Source organism: Micrasema longulum, unplaced genomic scaffold (assembly GCF_059751315.1).
Source record: "Micrasema longulum isolate JH-2025_06_02 unplaced genomic scaffold, ASM5975131v1 h1tg000657l, whole genome shotgun sequence".
NCBI lineage: Eukaryota > Metazoa > Arthropoda > Insecta > Trichoptera > Brachycentridae > Micrasema > Micrasema longulum.
The window spans coordinates 533,590-552,346 of NW_028277853.1; the positions used below are offsets into that span (position 1 = coordinate 533,590).

Consider the following 18,757-nt stretch of genomic DNA (forward strand, 5'->3'; position numbering starts at 1 on the left):
TTAAAATCTCTCATTTCTTGCATGTTTAATGACTATACAGCACCGTAACGCACGGATGTTTTTGGGACGAAAGGGAAAGGTTAAACTAAGCCAAAATATACATTTTTTAAATTTGTGTATAGTTTTATCAGCGCTGTGATTTTTAAAAGTTTTGTATTTTTGAAATTACTCCGCGTGTGACGTCTCAAATTATCTTCCTCTTCTTCAGGGTTAGTTCTGCTGATTGGTCAGTTGACTGATCGTAAACCGGAAATATATCACAATTCTCTCATCATTAGTTGATTGGAAGAACAAGTAACGTCGTTCAAAAAGTTCATTTTTATTCAAATCTTTTTATTTTCATACATTTTCAAGAAACTGCGCCGTACAATTTGATGTTCTAATTTTTACCGGGCGTAAGAATTATTTTTTATATTCAATTTGCCAAAGACCTGAATGTTCTCATTGTTTTTTATGCGAATAATTTAATATTCGCAGAACATCCCATCAGTTTGGATACTGTGGTTTAATTCTGTATTTCCCCCAAATGAAACTAACATATTTTAAATTATTCAGCTTAAAATATTGAACGTCTGTGTTGTAATGGTGGTTATGTAAACAGCATAGGTTAACCGAAGTAGCAAAATAATGAGAAAAAAATCAAGGTTCCGTCGTTTTTGGATGATTTGGTGATTATATTTTAATAAAAATGTTTTTTTTTATACGCCTTGTAAAGAAAGAGTGTTCAAAGTTCTTGATGAACATATTAAGTTCTCTAAAACGAAAGCCATTTTTGAGAGAAGTGTACACATTTGGATTTTGTCTAAGGGAAGAGACCATTGCGGGAGACTACTGCGAGATATTGCATAAAATTATAACCTATGAAGCGTGTTGTATTGAATCAAAAAAAGGGTGCTGCGTTGGTTTGGACGTGTAGAGCGAATGGACAGCAAAAGAACGGCTAAAAGGATCTACGATGCGAATTTCAATGGATGCAGAAAACGAGGAAGACCGAGAAAGACATGGCACGATCAAATCCATCAAATACTTGAAGATGGACATGTCAAGAGTAGGAATAATCAGTGTGCGTGCATGAGAAGATGTATGAATGTGGAGGAAACGAGGTATGTATGCAACGACAGGGTGATTTAGCGTTCCATCCTCTCTGCCTACCCTTACGGGGAAACGGCGTGATGGTTTGTTTGTTTTGTTGTCTAGATGTTTATTGAAATATATATTTATGTAATAATTTTTAATAGTTATTTTTGCTATTATTTAATAATGTACATGCTTCCACTTTCCATTATCCCAACTCAACACAGGGCAATGGGCCTCATAGAGTTAGGAATACGTTATTATTTTTTTGTAATATATATGTGTAATTCTATGAATAAATGAAAAAATAATCAACTGATTTTAACAAACTGTTTTATGGATAAAGATATTTTTATGAGAGGTTTTTTAAACGTTTTATGTTCCAAAAGCCATTATTTGAATCGAGGAGAATTACGAAGCCAAACAGGAGAATTCAGATAATCCCCTTATTCAGGTACGTAGCGGTTACAGGTCTCGGGCTATGAATTACCGATTGAATTACCAGCCACACGATTTGCTAAGGGATACAAACGTGTCGGAATTCCTATTGGATTTCCGTAATAAGATTGTAGTACGGGGGAAGAGGAGACTCCCGCGAGGGGTGAAGTAAGATCGGCGGGAGGCGGTTGGGGAAGAGGTGACCCGAGTTCACACCGCCGCACCGCACCGCGCCGCGAGTTCCCCGTGGAAGCAGAAACAAAACAAAAAGGTAATTCATCACTTCTGCATAAAAAGTCCGACAGGTTGAGGGCTAATGGACGTTGGCCAGCACCAGCGAATCGTTCACTCGGGATGGTGCTAGACACATACCCTACTTAAAATACCGCGCAATATACAAAATATTACTTTGGTAAATAATCATTTTCAAACGATATTTAAACAAGAATCTTTTTAACAGATTGTTACGGTTTTCCCTTAGATTTGTGTTTAATTTCTACCGTTTACAACAAATAATTACGTTTAGTTAATTTAATCTAAATACTTACTAGAAGACTTTAAAGAGGTTACCCGGTCTGGCTTTTCTTTATACAAACGTATTCCCGTATTTTCTTCCTGGATTGTGACGCTTAAGCAATGATTTTTTTTCATACTATAGATATTTCGTCGTTTTTATTTATTTATTTATGCTTTATTCAGTTAGTTCATAACATCTTAAGAACTAATACAAACTTTTAATAATATTTCATTCTTTTTATCAAAATTTCTCTATAATTTTTTTTTTCAAATTAATTTTAAATATTTCTTTTTTTTTGTACATTATCAGGGAGGCATTTGCAAGAAGGTGACTTAAAAACAATTTTAAAATACCTATTAATTAAAATTGACTGGTACCGCTTATCCTCTTAATAGCCATATAATGTATTGGCAGCCTCGTGGTGTAGGGGTCAAGACGATCGACTTTCACACGGAATGTTCCGTGTTCGATTCCCGGTGAGAACACAAAAATCTAATGGGGTTTTTCTCATACCTTGGCGTCATCATCATCAATGGCGCTAAAGCCCGTTGTGGGCCCTGGCCTCATTCAGAATCTGTCTCCATTTCTCCCTGCGTGGTTATCATTTATTCTGTGCACATGGCCCATTCATTGTAATCTTCTTATTTTTATGAATTGTGCAATGTCAGGTTTCCCATACAGTGCCTCCAATTCATGATTAAACCGTCTCCTCCACACCTAGTTTTGGTTAACAACACCGGATATCCTCCTTAATATTTTTCTTTCAAACACTAATACCATGTTTTCATCGGTTTTGGTCATAACCCAGCATTCGGCACCATATGCAATGACAGGTCTAAGGAGAGTTTTGTAAATAATGGTCTTAGTTTTTCTAGTGAGCGATTTGGATCCCTGATGTTTAAACAAGCCATAATAACATCTGTTTGCTGCCGATAGCGTTCTCTAATCTCGGTCAAGCTTGGATGTATTGTGCTCTAATTCACCACTTTAATTGCCCCCCCTCGTCTTTTATGGTTTTAAAAAAAAGATTTTATCCAATAGTTTTTGAAGCGTCGCGTTGTAAAAATTTTGATTTTTGCTAAATGTTATTAAATATTTGTATATAACCACTTACCGATAAACCACTTACAAATATTTAATAACATTTAATAAAATGTTTGACCACAAAGTTAATGCTTCAAATATTAAAACTATTTGAATTTTGCTTTATAAAGATATTTAATTTAATTTAATGTCACTTCGTTCTGCAGAATTATATCGTACTGTATTTCCGTTCTCGTGGCGAACCTTTTTATTAAAACTGAAATATTGTTATTATAAAATACAGTAGCGTGCGCCTAGGCAATTAAGCTCCACATAAAGTGATGGTTAGTTTGTACTCGGTACTAACGTAGGTACTCGTTTAATATAAATATACGAGATTGTGTATAATACGATCATGAGGCTAAACGAGTTGACCGCCGCGCGCCGTGACGGTTGCTGGAATAAATCTCGCTTAGTTATGTAAGAAATAATTATGAAATGTTGGCAGGGTAATAAAAATTCACGGTCTTCTTACCACTCTCACACTTGATATATTATGCAGGTTTAAGTTCTAAGAAAATTTTCTTGCCCGCTTCTTGCAAATGCATACGGAGGTATTCACGCTATGTGCCAATAACGAACTGTCTATAAAAAAGCTGCAGGTAAAGATATAAAGGAATTCAGTTATCTTAGAGAATTATTCTTTTAGCCAAATGATTTTCATAAATAATATTTTAATGATGAATTATTTTACATTGGAACTGCGGTATTTTTAGAGAATTTGCCTCGCGTGTACTCGTATTTCTGACATCATTAAGTGAATAAAATTCCTCTTCCGATCTTGTCGATATGTTTCATAAGCGCTGCATTTCGCGTTGGATTGGTGCAGATGTTTCTCAAGATAACTGTCGATATCAAATTAGGTCATTCAATTATAATTACTTGAAGTCTTTTTTTCTGTTGATCGTACCATTATTGAAACACGAAATTAGTATTGAATTATAAAACTTATATTAACGTCAGATTATCGAAGCGTCCACGTAGCAAAAATGTGCATATTCATTCCATCGTAGCAATTCTAAAGTTCTTCTATCGCATGGCATACATTACAAATCATAAATTACAAAGATAAGGACGGTGTTAATTAGATTTACTATTTGCGTGAAAGTTAAGGAAGTTCATTGTTATTATTTTTTTCTAATGTTTGTTAAAACTGTCAAAATGAGCAAAAAATAAATGTTTTAATGTATCGTACTCGTATTATTAGCGATTCGATTTTTTAAAGTGTTTTTATTTTGAAAATCCCCACTGAAACTTCGAAACTATGTACTTATTTAAAATTTCATGTACGAAGAATGAGTACTTTAGCGGATTTATTGCTAAAAACAATCTCTTCCAGACAACCGAAGATTACAAAATTTCATTGCCCGCAACGTCGCGAGGTCTGATCGGTGAGTAATCAAAACGTACATCTGACCAGTGAAACATAACTGACAAAAAGAAAACAAAACGCGGATTGAACTGATGTTTATTGTACGAATCGCTGGCTTGCGGGGATTCTACGACTGTTTAGTAATTTAATTAGATAATCTGTTTAGTTTTATTTCTTTTTGTTTTTTATATTTAAATATTGAACCCTGAACAATTGTATTTTGTACCCCAAACACGGTAAACGTCGAAAAATATGGCTACGCCGTAAACCGGAAATCGATTCCAAACATGATCGCCCATGGTTGTCACAACAACGAAACACCGCCATAATTTATTGGCTTTTGCAAACACGTGAACACATGATCCTGTGACGTCACAAACCAGTCCATTTATAGTAAGACCGTTTTTACAATGTTTTTCATTCTTTTTCGAAATTTTAGCACCGATAAAAACAATTTATGAATCCAATTCCCATAGCACTGCACTTTCTCATTATTTTACAGGTACGTTTTATCCATTACTTCATCCTTATGTACTTCTGTTCCCTTTTAAGTACCCAGTACCTACATAAGCAGCGAATTCTACATAAAAGCGATTCATCATTACGACTGAGCCAATTACGAGTTATTTAAAAAAAATAATTATAGTTGTTTACGTCACGCCCGAGAACTTCTGCTGCTTATGATGTGCATGTGTATGTAACTCGTGCGTTCTTATTATTTTATACCCCTTAAGGATTACCTAATCATTTTTTACCGAACTGAATTACAAAAATGTAATTCTGCTATTTTAGTAAATAATATATAACTTATATGAGCTTAATTTGTTAATTTACTACAAGATATTTATACCTTTAGGAAGGTTGATTAAAAATAGTCAACTAAAAAGTGGAACAGTCGTTGAGCAAAAGAAACTCGTAAATAAATTAATTAAATATGCGTAAGAAACGTTAAAAGTAGGATTTTTAACAAACTACAACAGGGATGGAGAATACATAAAGAAGGGAATATGGAAGTCTAGGCATTTACCGGGCCTATGACCTGTCATTGGCTAATTTATGCGGCCACTTCACACATTGTGTAACATTCACCACTCTACCTATGTTTGAACATTGATTTTTCTTAAACTCTTCCACTTGATGATTTCAGTTAAGCTGAAACCTTTATTGTTATGAAGAGATTCATCTGACTGAATTATTTCACATACTAGGCAACGCCTGAAAACAATTTTGAATTTTTAAACTTCTTCTTGGACCAGTTGGTTTTATTACAATATATTTTTTTATTAAATCATACGAAAAAAAACATTCTACTCCCAGGAGTTACAACAAACTCATTTTGGGACTGAAAAATATTTACATAAAGGTATGGTAATAATATAGTAACAAGTAATAATATGTACATACAGTTTGTCCAAATGTTTGAAGACAAAATACTGGATTTCACCCCCTCGGGAGTCACTAAGATTAACAAATTACATCAGGGATGGAGAATACCTTAAAGAAGGGAATATGAAGTCTAAACATTTACAGGGCCTTAACCTGCCAATGACAGGTATTTTTATTTTATTTGACAAAAAAATTTAGAGTTTAGGTGTTATTTTAAAAAACGAAAAAAAAAACGAATTTATAAAAAGTTAGATTATAACAAGGCAGCTACTGAGCGCATTGACGGTGGGAATTCTAGACCCTTTTAACCAAATTTAGATATTTGATATTTGATAGTTGACAACATTTACTTATTGAAGCTAGATTACTAATCGTCTTGCAGCTGCAAAGTGCATGGACGAATGAAATTCTAGCAACTTAAAAGTATCAATAAATTTACACAAATAAACATTAAGCTGATGATGAATCATACTGATGATTATGATTGTTTTTTTTTTATTTATCCCTCAAAAGTAACATTGTGCGTTCCATGCAGAAAACATCAAAAGGAAATATTAAAAATAAAATATTAACTATGCGGAAAATTATTCGAAGAATTTAAAAAATTCGCCCAAACAGTTGAGCATTTTTTATTATTCGGTTACGGACGGTTGTGAAACTAGAAATGAGTTCGCTAATTTTCATGAAATTAAACATCTCGTCACTCGGCGTATCGTGTTGGATAAGAGCTTCCTCTGTAAATTTGTTAATTGCTGGTCGACAAACTGTTGGAGACCTCTCACGCCAAGTTCCTGTCCATAACCATTACTTGTCTTCGATATTCAGCGCTCATGGACTAATTATATGAAAAACAGTCCCTTCGAAGAATCCAGACTACCTAAAATGGCGGGTTTAGTGACATCGACATATAACATTGTAAATACTATAGTTTTATCCGGTCTGTTAAATCTTCTCTACCACTACTACTACTACCATCACGCCATTTCCCCGTAGGGGTAGGCGGAGAGAATGGACCGCCACACACGTCTATCCTGGCATATATTCCAAGCTTCATCCACATTCATACATCTTGTCATACATGCCCTTCGTCTCTGTCTGCTTTTGACATGACCAGACTTAAGATTTTAGTTTATCTGATCATGCCAAGTCTTCCTTGGTCGTCTTCGTCTCACGTTACTGTTCATTTTCGCCATATTTACTGATCGTGATCAAACCATCTTAGAGACGCTTTCTTAATCTTATCAATTATATTTGACTCAGATTTACACTCTCGCTTGATACATTTTTATTTGATATTGTAATACTGTTTATTGTTTCCCGTCTTCTTCTGTATCCATAGTAATGTGAATGTAAAAGCTGTAATTGGTCTAACTTCTTCCAGTTCTTTTCTTTTACCTCGTATTTTTTTAATTCACAGTATGATTTCTTTAATCAATAATAAATAAAGTTTGAGAAAAAAATGTACAAAACAAAAGTAACGGAAACAAAAATAAACATTGCTTAAAAAAGTAAGCGTCTTGTTTGGTTAAAATTGGAGATAAGAATGAATATCTAGCGGTTTCACAACCTACGGAATCAACGTGAAGACCGCCCATTAATTTATCTTCCCATGAAGCGGCACCCCCGTCTACTGTTTTAATTATTTCATTGATATTTATGGCATTTTAGACAACTTAAATGGACGCATTTCATCAACTGAAGTGAGAGATAAATAATGTGGTAAGCGTATTGAAATTTATATTTTATTTAGTATTATTTTCCTTCATCTCTTTTCCGTTATAAACACATCAAATATTCTTATCACCTGCCCTATTATTTTTCTTCTTCTTCTATTTGTGCCATATCAGGTTCCTCCGAAGTTGTCCACTGCATACTTTATTATAAAAAATCTGGGATAAAGAACGTTATCCGAGGGATTGGATTAATGGTATGATCATTGCACTTCGCAAGAAAGGCGATCCTTTAGAGTACAATAATTACGCGCATGCCTCAAGAGAACCTAAACCCAAGTTGCCTCTTCTTTAAACCTGCGGGCTCACGCCGTCCTGGAAGGCCGTCAATGACGATCTTTAGACTTTATTCGGCGGAATTAAGGGGCGCTGGATTGGCGTGGGAAGGAGCAAAAGTGCTGGCTGGCGATAGAGTCTCCTGGAGGCAACTGGTGATTGCCACATGCTCCTCTTAGGAGCGGATGTGGAAAAGAAGAAGAAAAAAACGATATTTATGTGAGAAAACGTTTATATTTGTATGAACATTTAAACTATCTTCGTCGGTAACCTGTAATTGAACGTGTTTAAAAAAAAGTGTAAATGTTCTATTTTTTATAGAAAAAACTTAATTTTAATTTGTTGATAAATTTTTAAATAAATGTTCAATTACTATCATAATACGGGCCCAGGGCTTCAATTATGAACGCTATCTTCATCTGTATATATCGAGACGGTATACCTTACTTCTGTACTATCTATATTAGTACCGAGGTAAGCCTCGATATGTTCTACCTACTTGCCATATCGACATCATATAATCGAAACGAACCAATGAATGACCGCAAAAATTAGTGCGCGTTCCTTACTACGTTAATATTAAAAACAATTCTCATTTATATATAAAATAGGCTTCTGTGATAAAAAGTGCCCGCTTAAAAGCGATTATTAACTCCAATAAATCCCAATTCAAGCAAGAAAAGCTCGCTTGAGAATGATTCGTATATGACTTTTAACCATTGCCAAAACGATATGCTTAACGATCGTCTGCATTTATCTACTGAGGTAGTACTGGGCGATTACAAAGCTGACTCTCAATACGTTCTCTCAGGAAGATAGATGGAAAAAACATAATAACTTTTTTTTTTACAGTGGTCACTTTTTAACGCCCAGATACTCTTATATGTTAATAGGACAAAACCTAGCGACATACTTTCCACATCTAGGCGTTCGTTATATTAAAGTGACAGTTGTTGGAATTTAATTTGACTTCAAAATTTACTTATTTCTCTCTCATATTTTAAAAAGGCTTTAAAGAAAAAAAGTTCCAACCTCAAAACTATGAAAAATTTAAATAAATCGCAATCAAATGAAAAATTGCGCGGTGATACAATTTTTTTTACACTTTTAATGCGTAGATAAACGTATCGAGGGGTTCTAGACCCGTCGGTATAAACCGATGTATTTACATCAAAACTTGATGGCGGGGGGATTGGTAGTATATCTTTGTAGTCTGTCGGGAGAACTTTGTCTTCAACTATGACGTCATACTGAAGCTTTGTTATTTTAGATGGTCAATAAAGTAGGGGGTCGGCAGTATATCTTTGTAATCGCTAGAGAGAATTTATCTTCAACTATACCATTAAGGTGAAAGTATGACGTCTTTATCTTCCCATCATAATCGAGGCCCGGGAGACCTTATTTTGCTTCTTCCCGTGCCGATCCCGCGTACTTGTGTTTCGTCGAATAAAGCCAAAAATCCCTATTGAAATTATTAGCATTTCATTGTGGTCGAGTGTTTAAATCATTTTTAAAATTATGTTCACCGGTATCAAGACATACATATCTCTTGTCACAGTAGTATGCAAATACTGCTGTTTACGTTACACCTTATCTACCTACCGAATCTTGAAATAATTCATCTGTCCATTTTCAATTAAGCTTTTAGAACTGCCACGAACAAAGGCTACCCCCGTTCTGTGAAACCATTAGCCATTGATTCATTCTAAGAGTCGATCTAGCGTAACGAGTAATGAGTACTGAGTACTGACTGATTGCCATCAATATATCTGACCGATCTCTCCTTTTCCGAAACTTCGAACCCTGTTAGTGCTGGAAATACTAATAATTCAGAAATCATTTGATCGAACCCGGACACTGTAGTATGGTCAAGTAAAACCTCATTATTGCCATATCAACAGCATCTCATATTTAGCTGATGTTTCGTTGCCCTCAAGTAGTTACTTAGTACTTAGATTTTTAAGAGGAACTTCCCATTGGAACTGGAACATTGCAACACTATGTGGAAGGCGAAAGTTTACATTTTTCTAAATCCCCCCCTTTAAGCCCAGATCCTTAAAATATCGGCTTATTAGGTAGGGGGTGAGCTCGTTAACATTTTCAGGTTTAACCAGTGGCCTACCGAGGATGATGCTCCTTTTATGATGTAAAGCATCACACTCACATAAAATGTTTATAGGCGTTTCCTTTTCTGCACTGCAGAACCTTCATCTAGAAGTTTTGGGAAGGTTCATTCTAGCAAGGTGTTCGTTCAATCTGCCGTGCCCTGTAAGGGCTCAAGTGATAACCCTCACTTGATTTTGTCTGAGCTTTATTATATCAAAAGCAAAACTTTGCGAGTACCCGTTTATCAGTTCCTTCGCATGGTGAAGACTAGGCACTTATTCCGCAACTAATTCGTTTCGTAAATTCATTCGTATTTTATGAGAGGGAACGAGAGAAAATTACGAGTTTGTTTGCGTTAGAGTGAGATGGACATATGACGAACGAACGAACTGACGAAACGTGATTGTTACAGATAAATTACGTTTCAAGTAAATGTCGAGTTTTGAAAAAACCGTCCTCAATTAGACCCCTTGTCCTGCACATATATTAAGCGTTTTATAAAATATCTACTCAAACAGTTTTATTGGCTAATTCAACAAAGATACACAAAAATTTGAGAATATTCGTCCATAAAATGACACAAAAAAGATAGAATTACTTATGACATTTAAGTGTTTAAAAAAAACATTTGTGGTACAAAATAAATTTTACTCGGGTTTATTATAATATAGAATTATGTTAATGAAAAAAAATATATTTAAAACAATTATGTGTTAAACATAGTGCCGGCCTCGTAGTGTAATGGTCAGCGCGTTTGCCTACCACCTTGCAAGAGGTTTCGGGATCGATTCCCGACATGGTTGATATGAAATACTTATTTTAAATGGTGTTTTCACACTATAATATTTCAAAGTTCCTGGACTGGTACCAGAAACGCAATACTGATCATCTTACCTATTACAAAAATGAACAAGATACGCTGTGATTGGTGTACCAATGCGGTGTCCTGTGCACCATTAGGTACGGAAAGGGATAACTTGTAAGAATGTAAGTTTTAGTTTACAATGGTAAAGCGCCCTTGGGGTGATTTTTCCCTAATACAAATTTCCGATAGGTATCTTAAAGCCATTTCATGAAGGGATTCGAATACAGTCCAGCAAGGCTTGTATTTTATTCTATCTGGGCTTGAGATGTGAGAATATTTTTTTACTCCCTTGCTGCTGCATTGTACATCTTTGTACTTTTTCCAGTAGCTCGATGTCTTTAGTGAAGTAGGGACTTCATAGTTGTATCCACACTCCAATAGAGGTCTCCGAGTCTCGAAATAAGTTATTATATATTTTATTTTACAAGCACAGACGCGTCATGTCTGAAGGTTTTACTTTCTTCAGTGGGTCGCGAGCGGCGGAGCCCCGCGCCGCGCCCGCGCCCCCTCCGCGACCCGCTTAGCGGTGGCGGAGTTGCCCAACTTTGCCTTGAATTGTCTCTCTGCCTAACAAAAGGGGGAAAACTTCCGATAAGTACCGATTACTTCCATTTCCTTGCTATACAGTGTTTACGAGAAATCAAATTTTAATGTTTGCGGTGTTGATTAGAAATACAATTTCGTTTTCGACAAAATCTCTCTTATAAATCCTGGATACCAATACAAAACTGAATTCATAATGGTTCTGATTTGTATTTTCTATTAAATTATTCTTCGTTATAATTTCATTATTAATAATAGCTACCTAACAGGCGCGTTCCGTCCATAGATACTGTGGATGCGGCGCATCCCTTGAAAATTTTAAAATACCGTGTATTTCACCAAAAAAACACTATAAATACAGAATAAAATCCACATATATGTATTTGTCAATGAGAACGTTTGGGTGCTCGTGATTTAACTAATGTTTTCAGCATACATACCTAGATCAGCTACGTACGCGTTTTTCCTATTTCAACGTACGTACTGAATATCTATTCATTAAATCATTCAATCAAATGCAATTTTCCTCTCTTACTTTCCTTCAATCATCCTTTACCACTCCTTATCAATTTCTTTATTTTCCACTATCTCCTTGTTTTGTGCATATTTATCTTATTTCAATATTTAGGATATTTATTATTTATATTGTTTAAACTTTGAGCCGTCGTCGCTTTACTACGGTATTATTTAGTAAATACATATAATTAGATGGCAGGCTATACTATGTGTACATTTTATAAAGTTTTTTTTTTAAATATAATTATTTAACCTTTACATCTGTTTATATTCGAAATAAATAAAATAAAATAAAATCTAGGTATCTTGTCTCTGATAGTATTCGTTATATACGCGGGATGCTTCTTTTCGAATTGCGTCTAGTTCTTAAAGTAAATGTACGAATTTTCGCGCACGCGCTTTAGGTTCATGACGTTTTAAATTTATCGTGTGAGACTCTGAGTGATAAAAGCATCTAATTTGAATAACGTAAAGAAAAAACGACCCTAATAACTTTTAGCATAAAGTTTAAAGTAGCATATTATTGGCATTTGGCCCTAATTTAAGAACGACTATCTCGGATCTTGTCCAATGAATAACTTACATAGCGGATAATATGATTCCTCAAGCGCACTTTATTGAAGTGATTATTTGCTACACTTAATTTAATATTACTTAAAATTTAAGTAAAACTTTTAAGCTAAACAAATTATTTTGTCATCACACACTTTGAATTTATTAAAATCAAAATTTTATAAAAGTTTAAATAAACAATTACAACGTAACTGTTTGGTTAACATCTTACAACAGAGATGAAGAACATTTTAAAGAAGGTAATATAGAAGTCAAGGCATCTACAGGGCTTATGACCTGTCATTGGCTGGTTTAAGTGCCCACTTTACACACTCTGTAACAGTCACCATTCTGCCCATATTTGAACATCTATATTACTTCAATTCTTTCATCTGCTGATGTTTGTGAAGTTAAAGAGCTGAAACCTTTATTTATGCGGGCGAGATTCATCTTATTGAATTATTTCACCTACATACTAGGCAACGCCTGAAATTTTTATTTTTTCAATTTCTATACTTCTTCATGGACCAGGTGGGTTTATCAACAATATTTTGAGTTTGTCCAAACTTTTGTAGACAAGGACTGGATTCAACTCCCTGGGGAATGTTACAGAGTGTGTAAAGTGGCCACTTCAACCAGCCAATGACAGGTCATAAGCCCTGTGGATGCCTTGACTTCTATATTATCTTCTTTAAAATGTTCTTCATCTCTGTTGTAATATGTTAATGTTAACAGCTCCCCAGGGAGTTGAATCCAGTTCTTGTCTACAAAAATTTGGACAAACTCAAAATATTGTCGGGAACTGTTTGGTGTGTAAGTTTTATGATAAGGTTAGTACGTCTATCTACTATCTACGATCATATCTACTAAAAGTAGGAATATGATTATTTTTTTCAGCATCCCTACTAATAAAAGTCACCGCACGCGCCTGTTACCTAATTATTAGAGCTGTAACAAAAACAGTTCACCTACTAAGAACGTGGTTATTATGGATAAATAATATAATTTATCGTGATTTTAGATTACTTTTCCCATCTGGGTCCCAATCTCAACAGAAAGTTAACAGAGTTATTCTTTATGTTCAAAGCATTAACTTTGTGGCCAAACATTTATATTTATGTTTAAATATTAATACTTTACCAATATATATTTATATTAGTGTTTAACCAAAATATGTTTGCAACCCTCTTTATTCTGCATGTAATTTATGTATTTTTTCGTAAATACTATGTGTACTACGGCGACAGTAAAAGTGAAAGTGTATTTTAGTATTTGCATGTTGGTGTAGTGAGTGTCCCGACGAAGAGACGGGTACGTCTCGAAACCGGTAGACATAAAAAGTCGGTAAGTGGTTAAATACTAATATTTACTAACATTAATCTGTATGATAGGTGCACAAATGTCGAGATCCGTGAAGTGTGTAAGGCGTAAGAGACATGAATTACCGGCAGAATCAAGAAAGGGTAGCCGCGTTGGTTCGGACATGTAGAGCGAATGGACAGCGAAAGAACGGCTAAAAGGATCTACGATGCGAATGTTGATGGATGCAGAAAACGAGGAAGACCGAGAAAGACATGGCACGATCAAGTCCATCAAATACTTGAAGATGGACATGTCAAAAGTAAGAATAATCGGCGTGCGTGCATGAGAAGATGTATGAATGTACAGGATCGAGGTCTGTATGCCAAGATCGAGTGATATGGCGTTATATTCTCTCTGCTTACCCCTACGGTGAAACGGCGTGATGGTTTGTTGTTTCGTTTATTTGTGTTAATTTTAAAAGAGATTTATTCGACTGTCTACGAAGTAAAATTGTCATTTTCGTACCAAAAATGTGTAAATTTGAATAAAAATAAATTTTTTTCGTCGGAAAAAATATATACAACTTTTATTTTGCAGACAGTTAACTTGATTTTTCTTTCTAGATAACTAAATTTTTTTAAGGTATCCAAAATAAAACACACATTGGATTATTTTTTTTATTAAAAAATAAAAGTAGAGTTAAATCCAATAAGTGTTTTATTTTGGATACTTAGCCAAATTTTAATATGGAATTCTACTAATTATCTACTTCCACATTTTTTTTTTTTTTTTAATATGTGGATAACCGTTGACTTCCCACTGTAATACGGGCTATGGGCCCCGATTACAACGGGACCTTAACATAACTATCTTAAATTGTATATAAAGTAAATTCGAACATTCTATTCCAAAATGCGTATATTTGTATGAAACATGCTCAAGTGCAGGTTACCGACAAATATACACATTTTCGTGCAATAATGACTTGCAAATGCATCTTCTCGCTTATCGTTTGGTCCTTCATTATCGAGTAAACGCGTACGCTAATTGTTAGCGAATTTTGCGTATTATTAAGGACCTCGGGAAGTCGACTCGTGCTCCGAGCCCTCATCATTATTATTCCAACCGCAGAAGTCGCAATGGTTCCAGTCCCCTCGCCGCTCGTACAGTATGCGAGCGAGCGTCACTTCTTATTTCACCTTTCCCGGAGAGCCAGACCGGTCGGCCTTCGCCCTTCGCCCTCCCCGGCCGCCGCCCGCGCGAGTGAGGCAGGCCCTGAGAACCCGTTTCACTTGCGCTTTTATTACCCGCAATTGCATCCAGCACTCGGCGCTCGCCCCCCCCGCGCCGCCGCGCCGCGCGGCCGGCCCGGACCTTTGGCCGCCACTCCTGCTCGAGTTCTTGTTTGCCGCGCCACCCTCGGCTCGCCCTCCGCCGCGCCGCGCCATTAAGACCGACGCATTTCGAATTGTACGACCGGTGCGGTGATTGTTTTTGTTTTCTCGCACTGCGCTGCCGGGAGCGGAAAAGGAAGATTAAAAGTGGAGTTAAAATATTATTTCGCAGTGTTTCGTTTTGTGGACCGTTGCGGAGTGTGTTCGCTAAAACTTTTCGTATATTTTTACCCCAGTTACATAACTTCGGATGATGTACGAGCTTTCCGCTGAGGATTTATAGGTACAGTCTTTGCATTTTACTTTCTTGTACTAAGAATCCGAGCTCTTTATTTTTCGTTATTTTTGGTTGTTTTGTTTGTATGCATTGAATTGAGCGTACTTCTTCCAGTATATATTTTTACTACAGTATTGCCTTTCTTCTTATAATACATAATAATCAACGCTGTTAATATGCAGACATTCAAACAAACATCAAAAATCTCTTCGATACCACCGGGTGTGGTTTTTGATAATATTATCAAGTTAACCCTTTCGTGAGAATGTGTTCTATCAAATACTTATGACCTATTTTTGTCCATAAACTAAAACACCATTAAAACAGCATTGAGTTAAAACTTATTTACCCTTTTTTTAATTCTTAAATGTATTATCAAAATTCATAATTAACTTTGATCAAAACAAAAAAAATAAATATTTACAACAGTATTTTGAGTTTGTCCAAATTTTTGTAGACAAGGACTGGATTCAACTCCCCGGGGAGCTGTTTATATTAACATATTACAACAACATTGACAGGTCATAAGCCCTGTAGATGCCTAGACTTCTATATTACCTTCTCTTAAATGTTCTTCATCTCTGTTGTAATATGTTAATATGAACAGCTCCCCAGGGAGTTGAATCCAGTCCTTGTCTACAAAAATTTGGACAAAATCAAAATATTGTTAATAAATTACCTGGTCCATGAAGAAGTATAGAAATTGAAAAAATAACATTTTCAGGCGTTGCCTAGTATGTAGGTGAAATAATTCAATTAGATGAATCTCACCAGCATAAATAAAGGTTTCGGCTCTTTAATTTCACGAACATCAACAGATGAAAGAATTGAAGGAATATAGATGTTCAAATATAGGCAGAATGGTGAATGTTACAGTGTGTAAGGTAGCCACTTAAACCAGCCATTGACAGGTCATAAGCCCTGTAGATGCCTAGACGTCTATATTACCTTCTCTGAAATGTTCTTCATCTCTGTTGTAATATGTTAATAATATTTACATTATTTATTGACAATTCTTGATAGAATTCCATTGTAATGATGCTATAACTTATATTTACATATAAGTTATTCATTAAAAAATACTTGGTACACTTTCACTTATCCATTTGACGAACTAGCGCTTTCACCCTCTAATGGGCATCTTCAGACTGGTGAATATTATACACTGTAAGGATAATTTATATAAAACTCAACTAAACTATAATATTCACCAGTCTGAAGATGCCCATTAAGGGGTGAAAGCGCTAATTGGTCAAATAAATAAGTGGAAGTGTACCAAGTATTTTTTTAATTAATAACTCCAGCACTCATTATGTTTGTGAAAAACTTTAACTGGATGTATGTACTTTTTTTTATATTTTGTATTCTTTTAAAACAACTGTTGTTTTTCCTTAATAAATTAAAATAAAAACTTAATTGTAAATATAAGTTATGAAATCATTACAAAAAAAAAAAGAGATTCCAAAGCCTTTTCACCCATCAAATGTGTAAAAAAATATTTTTTGTTCTGCCAAGATAAGAGTTAATTTAATAATACAAACATACTTAGTATTAAATGTTATTAAATAATTATCTTCTTCTTTTCTTCTCTCCATCTCTTCGTCAGGACACCAATTACGTACGTCACAATACAGGTTCGTCTCAAAACCGGCAGACATAGTAAAGTCGTAAGTGGTTAAATACGAATATTTAATAACATTTACCACAAAGTTAATGCTTTAAATATTAATAATACTTAGTATTCTTTTATTTTTTATTCAGTAAAAACACTGCCTAACACATTTGCAGCTGTATATTTTGAACAAAACGCGGACTTTGCAATACTTCTAACTTTTATAAACTGGCAAAGAAAAACAATCTAGGGTTATTTTCAAGTTTGTACAGAAACCTCCGCCTCCGTGGCAATTTTTCTTATCCGTTATACAGGAAAATAATCTCGGCGTGTGTAATTTGCGTCCGGCGCCGCGCATGAAACATGCATTTTGTGACTTGTGTGTGCACCTAACTCGTTACTGCAAGAAAATCCTCCTCGGGGGTGATTTAGGATGTCACACAAACAATCGCAAGTTAGTCCGGGAAGGCTAACGCTACTGAAGGGGGATGCTCGCTGCCGCTGCCACTGCTCACCTGGGGGGATGATCACCCCCGGAAGAGTGCAGCTCGGAAACAGAAAGCCCGAATGGAAGTGCCGAGTAACGCTCGACGAGAGTATAAAGAGAGGATACTGACGCGATATTAATCTTGCAGGCTGGTTCAATTGCCTGTGTGTGACTTACTCCCTTTATGGAATATTCATAAATAAAACTTTTATATAAATAATATCGTTCACAAAAATAGATTTTATCCCCGAGAATTTATCAAAATTGATGTATGGATGTAAGAAAAAAGATAATTTACTTTTTAAAAATATGTCAGAAATATTAAAATAATTCATGTAAAATAGAACAAACCTTATTGTTTGAAGGCACATGTCTGCATTTTAATAACATTAAATAATTCTGCAGATCTAATAACCTATAGTACAGGTAGAGCGCTATATGCCGTTTGCCTAAATATGCCACTGCAACATCACTGGCTGGCATTGATAAACCAAATGCAACGTATTTCAATAATACGTTTTATGAAGGGAAGGTTATCTGTTTTACGGTTCAGGCGTCAGTCCAGGAACAAAGAAATATTGAAATATAGAACCTCTGCCAGGAATGAAACCCATGACTTCAAGAATGGTGGACTAATATGCCAACCACTTCCCAATGAGGCGGAAGTGTCTCCAATCGATTTGAGTTCTAATCGAGTACTCGGGATTTTTGCCCGAGAGCAGTGACGAAAACTCTCGTCGTGGGTTGCGGTTCTTTTTCACACACATAACTGTATTCATTGTTCGCCTGGATACTGGACTTATCATAAATATTTTTTATGTATTCAGGTGTTTGTAGATAATGCTAGAGTTATCATAAGCGCTGTAATTGCCTAGATTTTATATTCCCTTTTTAAAGATGTTTTCCTTATTTTTGCAATAAATTTCAAAAGCACGTATTTTATTTTTTAGGTAATGTGCCCCCTGTAATTATGGGCAAGTGTTATTATGCCCTTGTGTAGTAATATATAAACTAATAAAATAACCGTTTTTGAAAATCACCTTTCCATTCCCGATAGAACCCTTCTTGGATTACCTACATCCAGTATTTGTCACGAAGGCATGTTCAGAAATTAAGCGTACAAGTTTTTTTTTTTTTAGAAAGAGTGTATTTGAAAAAAAATACAGGACGTTATAGATACTATGATGTTGAAATTTCAGGATGTTGTTGATATGTATGTTGACTATT

The 18,757-nt window shown here is 35.2% G+C and overlaps 1 protein-coding gene across 12 annotated transcripts in view; it reads left to right on the forward strand.

Annotated features, from left to right (window-relative positions):
• The window catches only part of heph (polypyrimidine tract-binding protein 1 heph), a 728,190-nt gene that overhangs the window by 460,907 nt on the left and 248,526 nt on the right, over positions 1-18,757 (forward strand). The window contains exon 1 of one of the 12 annotated variants that reach the window (XM_088229272.1): positions 15,195-15,437. The exons of the other annotated variants lie outside the window; for them this stretch is intronic. The gene's annotated coding sequence lies outside the window, so the exon portion shown is untranslated. Of the gene's footprint in view, positions 1-15,194; positions 15,438-18,757 lie in introns of those variants that run through there. 12 annotated transcript variants of the gene reach the window in all.